The sequence below is a fragment of the Stenella coeruleoalba genome, assembly GCF_951394435.1.
Source record: "Stenella coeruleoalba genome assembly, chromosome: 7".
Lineage (NCBI taxonomy): Eukaryota > Metazoa > Chordata > Mammalia > Artiodactyla > Delphinidae > Stenella > Stenella coeruleoalba.
In genome coordinates, this window is record NC_137153.1 from 85,453,463 (window position 1) to 85,471,911 (window position 18,449).

Consider the following 18,449-nt stretch of genomic DNA (forward strand, 5'->3'; position numbering starts at 1 on the left):
TTTTTATGGGTCGAGGTTACTGAAATCGGAACTCTGGCTGAATGGCGAAAACAATGTTGTGAATCCTAAATATATTTCAATAACAAACTAGGATGCATTTTTAACAAAAGAATATTTATGTTTAAGTTTATAAACATTATTATATGTATGTAAGTCCCCACAAATTAAGTCACGTGATTATGTAGATGAAAATGGACTTAAAATCCTGCGTAACATAGATTACCCACCACCAGCTTCTACAGAAGGTAAGGACTTGCTTGTCTTTCTAAATCTCCCAATGACGTCTTAATGTACCATAGAATCATGAGTACCAGTAAAGAGCTCATTTCCTCTCCTAAAATTAGAATATTCTGGGATATAAGTACATTCTATCTGTTCACTCAGCAGCAAATGTATTTCTTGAATTCATATTTAATATATATTGAACACCTACTACTAACTATTGCATGATTGGCATTTAACTATATTATTATTGATATTGTGGAAGAATAACTGTTGGGTGCATACGCTATAGCCGAATTTTCTTCAACAGTTAAATCTTGACCTTACACTTGAGTATATATGATACTGGCAAGAAAATCTGTTGGAGATTGTGTACAACCTGCTCTGGCCTTCTTAAAAGTCTTTCTCAAAGGTTACAAGAGTTTGCTCTGAAAAATCATGTAATTAAATGAGAATTTCTTTTCTATGATGTCTTTGAACTATCTTAAAACTATCTGTACACATGTAGAGTTTGTTTAGTTACTATACAAAAAACATTTCACAAAAAGAAGTCTTTGATCTACTTTTAATTGAAAAATCATTGATTTTTACCTACCTACCCTGCTACCTAACCTTCAAACACAAAGATAAACCAATAATCGTTTTCCAGTCTCTCTGTTTTATGCAGATAGACCAAAAAATATCAAACTAAAGCAAAATTATAGAGATTTTCTTACCAATTTTCTTCAACACATTTCCCCTTTAAAACAAAATGTTGTTGACATCTTCAATTTCAACATTTCAACAGTTAAAACCCTTTGAGACATCATCTCATTCAATGATGCCTGGGGTGTATTTTCCACATGGTAGAAGTTTCCTGAGATACTCTCCACTTCATTGCTTCCCCAGAAACCTGCAGGAAATTTTAATTACTTTTTCATTTGATTTTCTAAAGAACCGAAGGGTGATTTTCTGGAATGTGCTTTTAAAAAGAAGGTAGCCGGGGCTTCCCTGGTGGCGCAGTGGTTGAGAGTCCGCCTGCCGATGCAGGGGACGCGGGTTCGTGCCCCGGTCTGGGAGGATCCCACATGCCGCGGAGCGGCTGGGCCCGTGAGCCATGGCCGCTGGGCCTGCGCGTCCGGAGCCTGTGCTCCGCAACGGGAGAGGCCGCAGCAGTGAGAGGCCCACGTACCGCAAAACAAAAAAAAAACAAAAAAAAACAACAAAAAAAAAGAAGGTAGCCAAAAATCCTATTAAAATCTTTTTCACACTATATATACCAGGATCATTTGCCCTGAAAACTAGTCCACTTTTGTGCTCCCAGAGCTACAGCCCACTAAAAGAGCAAACAACCTTCAGATCTGCAAACACTATCTCCTGAAGGAATCTGACCTCAACCCCTCAGGAGTTCCAAGAAAAGAAAAGTCAGTCTTTGGGACTTCCCTGGTTGCGCAGTGGTTAAGACTCCACGCTTCCAACGCATGAGGGCCCAGGTTTGATCCCTGGTCAGGGAATTAGATCCCACATGCATACCGCAGCTAAGAGTTTGCATGCCACAACCAAGACCCGGCACAACCAAATACATAAATTAATTAATTAATAACAACAAAAAAAGTCAGTCTTCTCTTGAGTCACCACTTAACTCACTGGCTCATCAGATAAGGAAAAAGCAATTTCAGCAGCTGTGTATTTACATTTATCTCAATTTACATTTTTCATCCCAGAACTTCACTGGTTTCCAGTTCTGGTTCCCTGAGGTATGAGCTACCCTCTCTCACCTGTGTGGATAACATCCCTTTTGGGCAGTACAACTGGCTTAAAAGCTACTAAACAAAACAGAAATACATGCTGAATGGCTTCTTTAAATGCAAGTGGTACTAAAGAAGGAGCCATAATAAAGTTATTACAATAATCTGCTTGAGTGGACAAGGAGAACCCACAAAGCAGCAGTATCTGTTTACCTCCATGTACAGTTTTTGTAGCATTTTCCCAAGACTCGAAAAGAAAAAGCATTAAAGATAATCTCAATGACCAACCATTGGGCTGGGAGCCGAAGACACAGGTGCAAGCCCACATCTTGCTTATGGCTTCATATCAGCATAAGACTATGCCCACTCTTGGCTAGACGCCTACTTCTCACATGTATTCATAATATTATATATCCATGTTTTGTGTTTACCTTTCTAAATGACATAATTTCTACAAAGATAATTTAGAACTACAGTGTCTGCTTTGGGGAACGTTCAAAATGAACAAAAGGGGGAAAGGAGTTAAAATATACATAAAAACAGAAAAGGAATAAAACTGCAAAAAATACCAATTTCAAAATGATGGCAGCACTCCAGTCATCTGAAACTCACATATCTGGCACCATGAAGAATCCAAAAGAAGACTGAAAGTCAGGAAAGGATGAACAGCACCCTGTGAGACACCCCTCCTTGGCACAGGACTACATTCAAGGGGGTTTAACACTCAATTCTAGTATATCTGATCATTTTGCTTTCTGAGTCTTCAGCAAACGAAGGTACTCAGGAAGGAAGGAAGAACGAACCAACAATAGTAAATTGTAACCTGGCAGCCTGACAGCAAAAACAGAAAATGCACACAGGAACTCAAAAAGCCAAGCTGAACTACCACCCCCCAAATCCTGAGGATATCACTATACTACAGTCCAGGATGAAACTCGGCTTCATAATGATGACCCCGAGTTAGCAAGGAAAGCTGAAGGTATTTTGCAAACAGTTATTAAAAGCAAGGCACTGGGGGACTCCATATGCTTACCAAAAGACATGTGACAGACCGCCCATGGCAGCATTCTACGTGACAGCCACAAAGTAGAAAGTACCCAAATGGCCATTAATAGTAAAATGGATAAATGAATTGTGATATCTTCACACAGTGAATACTCTACAGCAATGGAAATGACAGATCTACAACAACAAGCTCACAAGCATAATGTTGAGTGCAAGAAGCCAAACCCATGGAGTAAGGAAAAGAGCAGGCAAGAGATCGTGCCTGGGGGGTCAGGGAGGGGCTGTAGTGACTGGTTGGAAGGGAGCACGGGAGCTTCTAAGTAACATGCTGTTTCCTGACCTGGATGCTGAATACACGAGCATTCCATCGGGAAAGATTCAGCAAGCTGTACACCAAGCTCTGTGCCCTTTTCTGTATGTGTATTTGTCTCTGAAGAACACATTCACAAAATATTACACAGTATACTTGATGAAGTATAAATTTCTTGTCTTCGTGGTAAATCCAATCATGAAAACTTCACAATTCAGATTTCAAGTAACCAGAGGCAACCCCAGGCAAAATTTGAAGCAGATGATGTTTATCTTTCCTCCCTCAGTTCCACATTCTCTTTCTGGGGCTTTTCTATCTTTTGAAAAGCAACTCCCGACCAAGTGTGGTCACACACCACGCCCTCCCCGTTTCTCATTTCCTCAGCAGAGTTTAATACACACACAAATCTCCCAGGGATCCCGTTAAAATGCAGATGCCTCAGTAGGTCTGTGGTGGGACCTAGAGCCCGCAGGTCTAGAAAAACTCCCAGGTGTGGCCAATGCTGCTTGAGTGAGGCCTTGAGCTGCAGAGCCTGAGGAAAGACGTGATTTAAAACCTGTGCCTGCCAAGCTCCTGGGTGCTGAGGGATGCCTCATCCCGGGAATATGAGCATGGAAGTTTTAGGACCCATATCTGGTGGAACACTCTTGGCTTCCCAATGCCTCTCAAATTGCATCCCTATTAGCTCTACCAACTCAGGGACAAAAACTAGTAGTTGGGGACAGTAAAGTAAAAACCTGCTCCTACTCTAGGGAGTTTTGCTCCGTTTCTCATTAAAACTTCACCTTTGGACTTGTTAGCATAGTGCCTTTCCCATAGCACTTACAGGAGGGAGGGAGGGAGGGAGAAGAAGGGAAAGAAAGAAAGGAAGTGAGCAAGCAAGCAGTTAGTTTGCCCGGGAAAGTGCAGCAATGTAAAGTGCTGGTGTGACTTGCCAGATGGCTGAGAGGCTGCTTAGATCCAAGATGTCTCTTCCATGAGGGGCTCAGTTTGCAGTTAGGAATATTTTCATGAAGAGTGAGGTTGTAGGGTGAGAATGGAGGGGTAGACACCAGGGTGAGTAAGCCCTCTTCTCCCAGGGCATCTCAGAGCCATGAATACAGATAGGACAAGCCTTTTCCTGGCAGATAGAAAAATGTTAATAACTTTAAAGCCTCCCCAGAAACTTGGTATGTGGTTTTGAAGTGTTTAGGCATTTGGAAGGGGTACAAGGGGAATATAACATATGTATAGGGATTTTTCCCAGATTCAAATAAATATATGAAAATTTTCTGGTGTGTATTTTATAAGATGGAAGCAATTAAAAAAAAAAAGAAAGAAATGCTCTCTGATCTCTCCAAAACATTCTCGTAACATAGGGAATCTCGAAAACAGAGTATCTGAAAAACATTTTATTTAGTAGCTGCAATGGTTAATTTTATGTGTCGACCTGGCTGGGCTGCAGTGCTTACGTATTTGGTTGTACGTGTCTGGACGGTGCTGTGAAGGTCTTTTGTACATGAGATTAATGAAGCAGACTACCCTCCATAATGTGGGCAGGCCTCTTCCAGTGAGCTGAAGACCTTTAAATGAAAACTGATCATCCCCCAGGAAGAGGGAATTTTGCCAGCCCACTGCCTTCCCTGAGTCTCCAGCCTACCGGCCCAGCCTGCAGATTTCAGACTTGCCAGCCTCCACAATTGTGTGAGCTAATTCCTTAAAATAAATCCACCCCCAGCCTCCGCCTCTATACACTCACACACACACACACACACACACACACACACACACACACACACATCTTACTGGTTCTGTTTCTCTGGAGAACCCTAACATAATGGGTTATGTCATTGTACTTTCGTTGGAGTTAATCACATAAACAAATACACCAGCTTCACAGTGAATATATGTTAGCACTGCTTAAAAGAGTTGAGTAAGATTATTCAGCTTACTTGGTTGAATAAGTTGAACTCAAGAAGAACTGAATTCTTATTCAGCTGCTGAATGAGAACTTTAATTTTAAATATCATTCAACAGAATAGGTCACTTTTTAAGGGCCCAAATGCTCACATAATATAACATTTTAATTCTCACAGGGCTCATTAGGATTGTAACAGCCTGTCTACTAGATCAGAGGACTTCTGTGGACAGATTTTATTAGTCCAAAGACAGCTTATTCACTGAAATCTTTTAGGAGAGAGGCAATACATTATCTTTTTAGACCATTATAAAACCTCCAGATCTGTACACATGGAATCAATCTAACGCTCATTTCTGGCTCGGTGCCTTCCTTTAGCCTCCCATGAATTTGTACTCAAGACTAGGACTGCTCAGACAGAGTATATGTTCCTAGAGCATCAATTAGCTCGTCCCCTAGGTCAATAGGTGAGAGATGCAGAAGTGGAAGTTGCATTTCCCAGCATGTCAGTGCTCTGCACCCAAGTAACAGCCACCCAAAGCAAGCCTATTACTGCCACTGAAGGCAGCCGGCCGCAAGTGAACCCAGTGCTAGGCACAGTGCCCACTCCCCAGGGACTTCTTCCTGACACAGACATTCCACATGCTTTGTGTTTGTTCATTTTGTCCTTGTTCCCGTAACTTGGCAGCCACAACCCATATACCTCCATCCATCAAGTTACCTTCACCATAAAAAGATAAATAAATAAACTGCAAAATCCTATATTTTCACTGTTTAAAACATCTACAGTTTATCCTGGACTGGTATTCTGGACTGCTGCATGTCTCTGTCTATTAAGAATGTAACGTAGGGTTTTTTTTTATTGTGCTTATATCTTATTAGGATTGTTACTGTTTTTGAGTATTCTGGTTGCAAAGCTGTACAGATAGGGAGAGGTCGGCCCCACTCCTACTTTTTTTTTATATATGTCTTGTGTGTGTTTGCAGAATATTAGGTTTTTCTGGAATGCACATACTACGTTAGAGCAAAAATGCATGCGCTATAATTCATTCATTAACATCCCCAAGCTACTCATGTCTGCCAGACTGAAGTACAGGCTATGCCAACAGATCCCCAAGGAGGAAAAGAAAAAGTATTTGCATCACCAACACTAACACTAGTTTACGGCATGTCTGTCAGAAAACATGACATACAAATGTCCTAAAACACGGATTTTCTAAGCAAATGTCAGTTGACTCCTCAGAAATTCTTCTGCCTCAGCCAGAGCAGACTGTAACTCTGCTCTATAGGAGCAAGAATTACACCGTGACTGTGTCACATCAGGGGATGAACTGTGCGGCCACCACGCCTAAGGAGATGGGCAAGAAGCCAGCACATGCTGCCTCAACCCCCCTGACCCTCCACCTCGGGACCAGGCAGCTACAGGTGGCTCACAGCAGGGGAGACTTCCACCACTGCATTCAGGTTTCAAAATGAATAACTCACTTGCACTTTTTTGTTTTCTAGCCAGACATTAAAACAAACAAGCAAACAAAAACACTCTAGGTCAGAGATACCATTATGACAAAATGGCCACTTGAGCGGGCTCCATAACTGTGTAGTTGTAAGTGATCACAAGAGGGTATCGTGGCTGAACATTCCCCAGAATGTCCCCCCAAAATTTTTAAAAATTGAAATTAAAAAAAAAAATGAAATTGAAGAGAGTGGTGGCTACCAGTGTGGGGCGGTGGCAGGGGGCGGGGATGGAGCTCTCAGAATCTCTTTAACTGGAGTATTTCTGCCTGGTCACCTGAAAAGGACAGGTATGAGTACATTTAAGGGGAAACTCTTGACGGAGCCTGTATTTGGGGCTGACAAAAATTACAAGACACAGAGCTTTTGTAGCTATCCAAATTTCTTATCTCTATAAAAAAGAAATTTCATATTTCCATAGTTTTTCTTTTCTTGTGGTTAAGAAACATATAACGTGAAATCGACCTTCTTGACAAACTTGTAAGTGTGCGGTACTGTCACCTACATGCACACTGTTGCAGAGCAGATCTCTAGAGCTTGTTCACGTCGAACGACTGAAACTCTCTAACCCACGGAACAGCGACTCTTCATTTCCCAATCCCCCAACCCCTGCCAACCACCATTCTACTTTCTAAGAGTTGGCTATTTTGATACCTCATGTAAGTGGAATTATACATTATTGGTCCTTCTGTGACTGGTTTATTTCACTTAGCATGATGTCCTCAAGGTTCACCCATGTTGTCACATACTGCAGAAGTTCCTTCTTTTTTTTTAAAGCTGAGTGATATTCCACTGTATGTATATACCTCATTTTCTTTATTCATTCATCTGTCAATGGACACTTCAGCCATTTCCAACTCTTAGCTATTGTGAATAGTGTCGCAATGATCATGGGAGTGCAGATATCTCTTCAAGATCCTGATTTCAATCCTTTTGGATATACATGCAGAAGTGGGATTGCTGGATCATATGGTAGTTCTATTTTCAATTTTTTGGAGGAACCTGCATACTGTTTTCCATAGTGGCTGCACCACTTTACATTCCCACCAACAGTGTACAGGTTCCCAATTTCTCCACATTCTAACTAGCACTTATTACCTTCTGTGTTTTTAATAACAGCCATCATAACAGGTATGAGGCAATATTTCACTGTGGTTTTGATCTGCATTCCTCTGATGATTAGTGATGGTGAGCATCTTTTCATCTCCTCAAAAATTTTTTTGCCTGAAGGACAAAATATTCCAGCAATGAAAGGAAACACCATTGTGGTACCAGAAAATATGACCTCTCATCACTAAATTCCCTTATTTTTGATCAGAAGTCATTCCATTCCAATTGATTTTTTTACCTGTCTTAAAACTGTGACAGACAAGTACTTCCAGCTTCAAATGAAGAGAAGGAAAGACATCAGGGGAAAAGGTGTTCTGGATATCTCAGTGCTTTCAGAGCTCAGCCCTCCTCCCCCAAGGACACACCTATCAGGGCAGCATAACCTGGAGGTAGAAAATATTGTACAGCACCACCTGTTGAGCCTGAACAAGGTAACCCTGAAATGACAAGAATATCCAAGAGCAAAAAAGAGAGTAAAGATAGACTATCTTTGGGTCAAAATATGATCCCACAAACTTGAAAGGGGAAGAAGTAACATGATTAAAGGTCTAAGGGCACCATGGAACCACATGTTCACCGATCTTCAAAGCAGGATCACAACTGACACTTGAATTTACCAGGGCATATTCACAGGTAGGAAACAGGGGTTGCAAACTGGAAATGGTATCTTTCCCACCTCACGGAGTATGCAAAATTAGAAATTTCTACTTAAAAACTGGATGTTTCCCCATCCTTTATAAGCTGGCATCGCTGGCAACACTGGGCCTATATCCTGCCTGTCAGCATCTGTCCGTCCCCCCAACAGATAAAGCAGAGGCTGCTACTGGGCCCCAACTTCATTCTATCGGGTCAGTGCTACCTGCCTGGCCGCGGAGGCCTCTGAGTCTGTGAGCCCCTCTCCGTGACATCAGTCACAGCCCACGGGATGGTGAAGATGGGAACCTGAAGATAATCTGACCAGGACCTAGAATCTCTCTCGTTGAAACTGTATCATCACCACACAAGATAAGTGGAGATAATGTCTCTACTGAAGAGAGAAAAATACTGCCTGAATTTAGTAGGTGTGCTTGATTTCCGACCCCCAGTGAGACCTGGACCCAGACCATCCACCTCATGATTCTTCCCATTCATTACACTCCCTGGTGCCTCTGGAGAGAGAGCAGCTGGCCAAGAAACTTTGATTTTCGACTGGGTATGATTTTTAAGCACCCAGTTCCTAGCACAGTCCCAGGCACATGTGGATACAAAAAAAAATCTTTTTTAAATGAAGTAATTAAAATGAATGACATAGGAAAAAAGCACGAAGAGTTTCTTCTGTGGGCAAATGACAAACATGATCCTTAAGACTGGGACCGATTTAAGGTGAACTTCTTCCACAATATTTTTGCCCTCAATTTAAATGATGGACAAGATCAATAAGCAATGAAAAATGGAGAAACTAATGTTTTCAATCTTTTATAGTTCTTGAGGAGTTCAAGTCCTTTTAGAACAGTATTTCTCACACTTGACTAACATGTAGACCTTATTAAAGAAAATATCCCCTATGGATTGCAGAGTTGACGTAAATATTGTCTAGATCATGTTACGAACTATGAACAAACATAAACAGATATAAACTAATTATACTTATAGTTCCAAAACATTAATGTGCCCAACACATGTTTGAAAATCAATGGAATGATAATTAACAACATTCATTTAATCCAACAAGGGATGCACTTCCACTGAAACTACATCCCCACAGCTAATGTCAGTAGGCACTGACACACAGCTTGTGTGCTGCACTTCTGAGTTACATTTACAAGATCAAAACCCCATTTCCCATCACTTTTCCATTGAGAACACAGAGACTCCAACACTCTATGTTGTCAATCAGTTTCATTTTACACATCACTTTTCCATTGAGAACACAGAGACTCCAACACTCTATGTTGTCAATCAGTTTCATTTTACACGGACACATCACTTACTAAGCCCACTGCTGTGCCTTCCTCATCAGCCCATGACAAGTGGGGCTGTGGGTGCCGCATAACCAGTTTGAAACAAAGAGGCAGGTTTTGAAATGCTGTAGCCAGATCTGTCATGCAAGGGTCATCCAGGTGATTGCAAATGTGCTCCAAATAATTTGTTTTACATTATCATATAATGATAACATAAAATGAAAACAAAAATGTTTAGTCTTCTAAGACTCCCAAGCATACAAGACCCAAAGGGCCCCTGATTGGAGAAACATTCTTGACATGAAATGTCCATAGTCCGAGGATGTGACCAGAGGTATTTTCCCATTTATTATACTGCATCCCAGGCCCTTCAGGTGTTAGAAACTCCTAGATATTTTAAAAGGTGAAACAATAAGCTTCTTGAAGGTCAGGGTCACTCTGGTGCCTGGGACACTGGCAGGCACATGAACACTGAGGGAATTAAAGAAACATGTCTGAGCTACTGCATCTATATATCTTTATAAGACATACAAATGAAGGCCTTAAGGTTTAAATTCACTTTCCTCTTTTTATAATTACTCTGACAAAAGCAATTATAATTTGGAAGATGCCAAACACTTACCAGTTGAAGCAATGAAACTGTTTTTCTTGTTTTTTTTTTAAATTTTTGGCTGGGCCGTGCGGCATGTCGGATCTTAGTTCCCCAACCAGGAATCGAACCCTGCTCCCTGCACTGGAAGCACAGAGTCTTAACCACTGGACCACCAGGGAAGTCCCATGAAACTGTTTTTTTGAGGAACTAATTTCAATGAAATCATATGTATCATTCCACCATTACAACTTTCCTCTGGGAAACGGTGTTTACTTCCCATTTTACAACATGGTATGAGACTAATAGTCAGATAGGAGAAGCCCGAGTACCATGATAAATAATCTCTTCCCATTTCTTCCTTCCAACAATATACCACAGTCAGGCCCTACCTAAGCTTTACCAAGCTACACACGAAGAAGAAGGTATATTGTATATACCCTCTTGGGAGAAGAAAGCAGACATCTGAATCACTACAGCATCCTAACCTTCCCCATCATCTAAAAGCTCTCTCCACCGTCAGCCTCTAAGCTTCCATTCACAGCACATTAGCCTGTTTCAACTACTTCCATTTTACAAATGAAATAAGATCATGTAACCTGGGAAGTAACTGAGAAACAGGTAAAGATGTTTACATGCTCAAAGTGACAGGAGTAGTACGACTGTGAATTTGAACAGTGATTCACGATAGGAGTAAATGAAAACTTCAGGTTAAAAGCCAAGCCAGAGAAGAGTCTGCGGCTCTTAGAGCATAGTCTTCCAATGATACCTCATTTTGAGCCTTTCTCTTTTTTTTTTTTTTTTTTTTTTTTTTTTTTTGCGGTACGCAGGCCTCTCACTGCCGTGGCCTCTCCCGTTGCGAAGCACAGGCTCCGGACGCGCAGGCTCAGCGGCCATGGCTCACGGGTCCAGCCGCTCCGCGGCATGTGGGATCCTCCCGGACCGGGGCACGAACCCGTGCCCCTGCATTGGCAGGCAGACTCTCAACCACTGCGCCACCAGGGAAGCCCCTAAGCTTTTCTTTTTTTGTCCACACCATAAGGCAGAGTAAACAAGCTCTCATCAAAATCTGACAGCAAAGCTCAGAACAAACAGCGAGATCTGAGGGTCAGAGCAGGCCAGAATACCTTTCTGGGGCCAGGAGGCCAAAAAGAAATTACTATCTTGAGATGAAACTCAAATATCAGAACGAGAAGGGGTCACCACCAGGAAGCAGAGCTCAGAAAAACTAAGCCACACACAGATTCCTGCCAGGCCCAGGCGCAAGGTTTGGAAGGTTCAAGGTAGGCTGTGGTTTTCACAGACAGGCAGGCTTCTCCCACTCAGCAGTAATGACACACATAATTGTGACAGAGAATATATTGAAGGGAAAAAACAAAAAGCAACAACCCAGCAACAATTAGAAAATAAAGATATAGAGAGAGATATACAGATAAAGATATAGATAGATAGATCTTTATGCATCTGTCTCTATATATCTCCAGTTCTGAGTGCATAAAAGGCAGAGAATCTCTGGAAAGCCTGTGGCTAGCACACTGATAGCCCCCAAAGCCAGGGCCAAAGGAAAGCATTACACACAGTCAAAAACACTCGGTGGCGCAGTGGTTAAGAATCCGCCTGCCAATGCAGGGAACAGGGGTTCAAGCCCTGGCCCGGGAAGATCCCACATGCCACGGAGCACCACAACTACTGAGCCTGCGCTCTAGAGCCCATGAGCCACAACTACTGAGCCCGCGTGCCACAGCTACTGAGCCTGTGCTCTAGAGCCTGTGCTCCGCAACAACAGAAGCCATGACAATGAGAAGCCACCACAAGGAGAAGCCCGTGCATCACAACGAAGATTAGCTCCCTCTTGCCGCAACTAGAGAAAGCCCGAGTGCAGCAACGAAGACGCAATTGCAGTCAAAAATAAATAAATTTAAATAAATACACTTTTTAAATAAATAAATACTGTATTAAACAAACAAACAAACACTCTTCCAGGACCGAGGCTCAACCCACCATCATGCCTCAAGGCTGAAACAAATCTTTATCTCCTTGGAGAGCACAAGATATTACTGGCCATACGAGTGAAAAAAAAATATTTATCTTCAAACACTACAAACACAGTCCAAAGGACCCAGATGCTCACATTTGGAAGATACTCAAGAGCTGAGATCAACCAGAGAAGACCTGATTTAACTCTCGCATCTCAAGCTGCCTCGGGGCCGTTCTCATTGAGTGGGAAGAGAAGGGAAACTGAGGCACTATCTAATCAATCAGTCAGTGTCTCTCCATCCGTCTGCTCGTCTTCTGCCCCCTCTCACCCTGTCCCTCTCCCTCTGTGTCTCCAGGTCACTCTCTGTGTTTATTTCTCTCTTTGCGTCCACCTCTCCTCTCTTCCGTTCTCATCTTGCAAAGCACCACATCCTGTAGGTAAAGTGGGTTTATGAAGCAACTACACTATTGCAAAAGAAGATGATCAGAGGGAAAAGCCCTAAAGTGGAACCCAAGAAAGGGAAATGTAAAGGAAACGCTGACCGATGCTGAAACCACGCCTCTGTGTACTTGTAGCTATGTGTTTTAAAAAATCTAGTGAAGTGGGATTGGTGCTCAACTGTTGCCCTTTTCCTCTCTATTTTAGTCAACATCTTTATAGTTGTACAGACATGCTGAAGTAAATCATTTTGACAACCCATATACAGGTCACACATGGGTGGTTTTGGTTCCTTCTCCATTAAGTTTCTTGCTTCTAAATTATTCAGCAAAAGACTCCTCTTCAACATTGTGTGTGTAGAAAAGGTGCAAATCACGTGAAACAGCTGACAGCATGGGTCCAATTTTGGCACCTGAACGAATCCCACCCTAGCCCTGTCTGGCAGGTCACCAATCACACTAACCCCTGTTACACTAGATGCACCCACCCTGGGTCTGTCCCTGGTCTGGCTATTGTGGCACAACTAGTGCCCGTGCACAAACCCATTGTGCTTCCAGTGCCAGCTGGACCCTTGTGTTTCTGTTTCTAAGAATGTGGGGTTCCAAGTTAATTTATCAACGTGAATCAGTCAACAAATGACAATCGCTATCACTACAAATGGAACTGAGAAAACTCTGAAAAGCTTCAGCTCTGATTAGAGGAGAGAGATGAATTCCTGTTATGCCCTTGCCTCAGTCAAATGCTCAATGTGTGCGTGCGTGCACACACACGCACACACGCGTGCGCGCACACACACCCTCTATATCCTTCTCTCCTTGCCAATCTCAGAACACACCAGCGCTCACTAGGAACTTGAAAGTATAGGGAGGGAACCAACAAAAGAAAGGAAGGGATCACACACAGCATGAACTAACTGCATTCTCAGTATACGAAGCAAGGAATCAAAGAACATGGACTTATTTGATTCATTCAGCAAATATTTATTGAGTACACTTATTGTACTGGGTACAAACCTTGCTTTCACCAAGCGAATGTCCCTGGCACCAGAAACTGGCTAGACTAGGTTATTACAAGTCTGCTCTCTGCTTCTCCTCAGACATCCTCTCCCCACGTTATGGATTTTTCTTGGCCTGATACAATCCTCCTTCCAGAATTCTCTTACACAGCTACATCACCTTGCCCATTCTGGTTTCACCTGCTGGCTGACCTAGTTCTAGCTTACTAGGAAGTGGTGACGGCCCATCCTGACCCTCTGGACCATTCACACCTGCCCAACTCAACAGGTCACTCGGACACTCCCGTCCCCAGCCTTCAAGGAAAGGAGTCCCTCAGTATTATAAGAGAAAACGAACTTAAGAATGTGTTCACACATCCCAGAGACCATTTTTATTCTTTCCCAATGCAATGTTATTTTCTCTCTAATATCGCAATTATTGATAACTGAGGAATTTAACCCAAATTTGCTTAATATTTTGATCTAAGAGCTTGAATGATCTTTTTTGTTTGTTTGTTTTTGTTTTTTGGGTTTGTTTTTGTTTTTGTTTGATTTTTTTTTGAATGATCTTTGAAATGGAAACCGCCACCACGTTTTGCCTCTACAGGAACCCAACATTCTTATACTATCTGATATCTGTTCTCCTCAAACTGTACATGAATCCTCCTAGGATAGGCATGGGACAGGGTCACCTGGGGGAAGATGGAGTGCCAGGTGGGAAACTAAGCCACCAGATGAAATGGCACACCTTCCCAGAGAGACAATTTTCCCCTTGAAAGGAAATATAACATTTTAGATTAAAACAAGCCCCAATATATTATAGAGTAAAATGAACAAATGCATGATTTTTTTTAAGATAAAAACTCAAGACTTCAAAGAAAGCTCCTACTTGTGGGCAGTGTATCAGGCTATGCCCACAATCCACGGTGTTTCCTGCAAATAACTCTCTTGCCTTTACGACTTCTTTGATGAAAGTTTTGAGAAATGTTTAACCCACCCTATGAACTTCCTGAGGGCATGAACTATGTCTCCTCTTTCTCTTTGTCTCCAGGGACCTAGGACAGTACATAAGACGGTGCCTGGCACAAAACAGGCACTCTGATGTTTGCAGGATTAATTTGGCTGAAATAATGGCAACAGCACTGTCAATAACAAAAGATTTTTTATCACATTTGAATGGAAGGAAGGGAAGGTGAACAGCTGTATGAGGACATGGAATAGAAGCAACCCAATTTACCAAACAGCTGATGGCTGCCATGTGAACAATCAGATGAAGCAACTCAGTTTATTTCTTTTCCACTTGAACAAGTACAGGAAGGCAAATATTGTACCTGTTAATCTCGCAGAAGATGGGGGTGGGGCTTAGGACACAAGTCTACCAGATGACATTGGTGCTATTAAATTTAATAACTTCTGAAGAGTTGGAAAAGCATTGTGATAATAATAATGTCACCAATGATATTAAGTCCTGGTTTGTATGCTGATCCTAAGAAGGTCATTTAAAGGTTGTGTCATATATTTGCTGCTGAGACTTGACAACTCTGAAAAGTAGTTCAGTGTGTGTGTGTGTGTGTGTGTGTGTGTGTGTTTAAAATGTGGTGTGGGCTTACCTTTCCTTATTCTTAATATTGTTACCTTTTTTAACTAGCTGGACCTAAACCAAGTTACACATGAAAGATGATTCGAAGTATATATGGCTTATAGCAAAGTTTAAATTTTTCTACTTCCTTGGTGGAGACACTGCATTTTCACTCATTTGTAAATAATAGAAAACATGGGTGTCACACACACTTTCTCCACACAATCCATCTTATACTGCAATGAGCCACTTTCTATGCCCAGTATTCTCGAACTCTCCAAACTGCAGGGAGAGGCTGTCCGGAGGAGGAAGTGAGGACTCCCAGCCCTGCAGGTCTAAGCAGTGAATGGGTGAGCCAGGCCACTGCTGCCTTCCAGGGCTATTTCCTTTTCTGAGTCATATGTCTCAAATATGTGCACTGCCAACCAAAATGATGCCTTTCAGACCTTCCTAATAATGACAGCCAGAGATCCATAAAATTTCAACGGAAATCCAGAGAGCAGAAAACCATTTTATAGTATTAACATGCCTGTAGCGCCTGAGGAAGAAGTGAAAATAGCTCAAGACATACCAAGACTCCTGGCAGAGATAGATGGAAATTAATCTCAATAAAACCCGACTATCTTTCCCTCTATGCCCCAAACCTGCAGCCATCCCCTTTCACCTGAGAATTAAGTAACCTGATGTTATGTTATTCCTGTCGGAGCCATAAGAGTAGAGAGTTTATTTTTCATGATTTTATCATTTTATTCTGTGATATAAAAAGGGAGAGTTTTCACTCTCAGTTTACAACATCTGGGATTAAATGCTGCTCTTTTATTAACTGGGCAAGTCCCTTAACGTCTTTAGGTCTAAATTTCTCTATCAATCAGAGATAAGAAAGTCTACGACCCTGTTTAATTCTGAAAATCAAACAAATGAGCTTGTAAAATTGTAGGCATCAATGAATATTTGTGTGCAGCAATATAAATGCACAACAATGTCTTGTTTTCTATGTAGTAGCAGGAAAACAGGGAGTACAAAAACTGCTATAGAGAAAGCCAAACTGGCTAACAGCTCGGGTCATGGCTTAGGTGCCGCTCAGGTGCATTCAGGAGGCCTGGAGTAGAAGGTGCCGTAATCAAGTCGTTGAGAAGTGGGAGCGCTCCTAAATCAGTGTCTGGGAAGATTCTCCGGACGCTGCGGATTTCACTTTGGCCTGTATAACTAACAAAGTGCCCTTCGCAGGGCTCAGATATGAGCAAGTAAAACTTTCTCCCCAAACTCTGACTCTGAACGCATTCCCCTTCCTTAACGCTAGGGCATCTCGTCTTGGGGAAGTTAAAGCGAGTCGGTGAATGGAGAGAAAGGAACTCAGAGACTAGGAGGGCTGCACGCTCCGCAGTGTAAGAGGAAGAGATGGCAGCGCCCCTGGGAGGACAGGAAACACCACCGCCACCTCCCGCCCTCCAAACTACACACGCACCTGGGGATGAATTTGGCCTCGTCCCACAGTCGTGCCTGGAAGTCCTGCCAAGCCTAGCCAGGGCTCGCTGCGTCCCAGGAGGCGGCCAGAGCCGCCGCCGCGTCCTTGTCGCCCTCGTCCTCCTCGCTGTCCCCGGGGTCGGACCCCGCTTGGTTCTCGCAGCCCCAGCCAAGGCGCCGTCCCCCGCGGCCGGCCCAGCGGAAGCCGAGCGCAAACTCCTGGAAGGTGAGGCGCAGTCGCGGTCGGCTTCCAGCCTCCGGAGCCGGTCTCGGCGTCGGCCGGCAGCACGCGCAGCTCCGCCCACAGCGCGCTGAAATTCTCGCGCTCCAGCTTCCCTGAGCGGTTCGCAGGCGACGAAGACGGAGCGCAGCCCGGCTAGCTCTTCCAGGTCCCCGTCCGCCTCCGTCCCGCCTAGTGGGGCCAACCGAAAGGGCTCCGGGCGCGACGGGGCACGCGGTCCGCCCCGGCTGTGGCGACAGCGGGGAGTCCGGAGCCACCTGCTGAACCCCGGGAGCCGCCGCAAATTCGGCGAGTCGGGCTGGTTTGGCCACTGGCGGGAACTTCCGGGCGGGGCGAGGCGCCTGGGTGGGTCGGGACGGCGCGTTCCGACGCGGCTTCGCGTTCTGCCAGCCCTGGAGCGGTGCCAGCGCGCCCCTGACCCCGCGCAAAAATGCCGGCCCGCGACTGAGACCCCGGCGCGGCCGCACGCGCCTTCCCGGCGGGGCCTGGCTCTGCCCAGCCTGGGAGGAGGAGCGCCCAGCTCCGGTTCCCACGCCTCCGGGATCCCGGCTGTCCTTCCCGTGCGGAGCTCTGGAGCCTGAGTTTGGGGCTCTTGGAGTTGGGGGGCCCGGCCGGAGCTGAGAGTGAAGCAGTAGGCTCTTCGGCGTAAACAGTGTTTACTCGGGTCAGTCTAGAGCTGGCAGGAGCGTAGAGAGCTAACTGGACAGAAAGGGGAAAGGAAAGTAGGGGTAGGATTCCAAATTGGTTAACGTTATGTGTATTTTATTCTCTTCTGATTCCGGAAAATTGGTAAACTTCTGTATATAGAAGATTTACCAGAAGACCCCCATTCTCTGATTTTACTGGTTTTCTTTAATGCATGTCCGTCCAACATTAAGATCCAACTAGTTAATGCACATTAGGAATCACATAGATCTTCCAGATCCTCAAATCCAAATAATTTTTCACAGTTCTTGTCTCCAAAACCTGAGAAAATTAATAACCAAAATCCTTGACAGGCAGCAATATTTAAACAAGGACTGAGGTAGCTTTTAAACAAATCTTATGGAAATTATATGTGCAGATGTATGTTACCCTTTGATCTTAATTTCAAGTGCTATTATTGTTTCTTTAATACTGAGTGTTTCTCAGTCAGTGGTAATTTTGTTCCCCAGGAGACATTTGGCAATATCTGGAGACATTTTTGGTTGTCACAACTTGAAAAGGGGGAGATGCTAGTATCTAGTAGGTAGAGGCCAGGGATGCTGCTAAACATCCTATGATGCACAGGCCCAGCCACCCATAACAAAAAAAATTATCTGGTCAAAAATGTCAGTAGTCCTGAGGTTGAGAAAGCCTGCACCCAAGCTCATCAACCCCTAGAGGTGTCCCAGTAAAAAGAGAACCAAGGGTAAGCTCTTCATCTGGGCATCCAAAATCCTCTACAATCTGGTCCCACCTTAT

The 18,449-nt window shown here is 43.6% G+C and overlaps 1 pseudogene across 1 annotated transcript in view; it reads right to left on the reverse strand.

The window, feature by feature from the left end:
- The window catches only part of LOC307188905 (ras and EF-hand domain-containing protein-like), a 246,996-nt pseudogene extending 229,160 nt beyond the window's left edge, over window positions 1–17,836 (reverse strand). The window contains exons 1-2 of the transcript in view: window positions 17,823–17,836; window positions 16,767–17,623 (exon numbers count right to left, since the gene is read on the reverse strand). The product of the transcript in view is annotated as a ras and EF-hand domain-containing protein-like (transcript). The remainder of the gene's footprint in view (window positions 1–16,766; window positions 17,624–17,822) is intronic.
- Between the last annotated feature and the right edge of the window lie 613 nt (window positions 17,837–18,449).